The sequence below is a fragment of the Myotis davidii genome, unplaced genomic scaffold (genome assembly GCF_000327345.1).
Source record: "Myotis davidii unplaced genomic scaffold, ASM32734v1 scaffold586, whole genome shotgun sequence".
Classification (NCBI taxonomy): Eukaryota; Metazoa; Chordata; class Mammalia; order Chiroptera; family Vespertilionidae; genus Myotis; species Myotis davidii.
The window spans coordinates 1170296-1171113 of record NW_006296809.1 but is presented as its reverse complement, the minus strand read 5'-3'; positions in this window follow the sequence as shown (position 1 = coordinate 1171113).

Below are 818 nucleotides of genomic sequence, written 5' to 3'. Positions count from 1 at the left end.
CAGGGCTCGCCTCCCACCCGCCGGCCGCTGCCCGATCTGTGGGGTGAGAAGGACCCAGGACTAAGCTGGCGAGGACGCCAGGACCAAGCTCACGCTGCCCCCAACCTACAGGCGGCACCACCCCTACCACAGCCGGCTCGTTCCCAAGGCCCCAGGTTCCTCGTCTGGAAAATGGCGTCGCGCGCAGGCAGCCCGTCCCGTTCTCAGACAGGACAGTGGCTGAAGGCGTCTGGGTCGTCACTAATTCTTTTTATTTTCTGGCAATGTGTAAGAGCTTTCTAGACATGATGTTGTTCATGGAATTGACTACCTGCTCACACTTCCATTAACAAACAAAACACAAGGCAGTGATTTCTCAAAACTACTAATTGGTGTGAATTCTCTCAGACGGGCTTTCCTAATGGCTGATGCTCGTATGAGGAGTTTTTTATTTCTCACGAGGATGGAAAATTCCAGTTCAGCTTCAAAAACAGTCACAAGTATGTACGTGCCAGACACCTTGCTGGGTGTGTTCATGTGCATCATCTCATTCAGTTCCCACTGTATCCCTGGCGGGCTGCTAGCATTAGTCTATGTCACAGGTGAAACCTGAATAAGACATAGTTGAATCTGATTTAACTCAGTTAGTGTGACTGCTTTTCATTTCTTCCCTCCTCTCCCTCCCTTCATTTTTCTTTTCTTTCATCATTTTTTTCCTATTTCCTACTCCTTTTCTTTTCCATTTATGCTTTCACTTCCTTTTCCTCCCTGGCTGTTCATCATATTCTCCCTCTCTCTCTCTCTCTCTCTCTCTCTCTCTCTCTCTCTCTTTTTTTCTC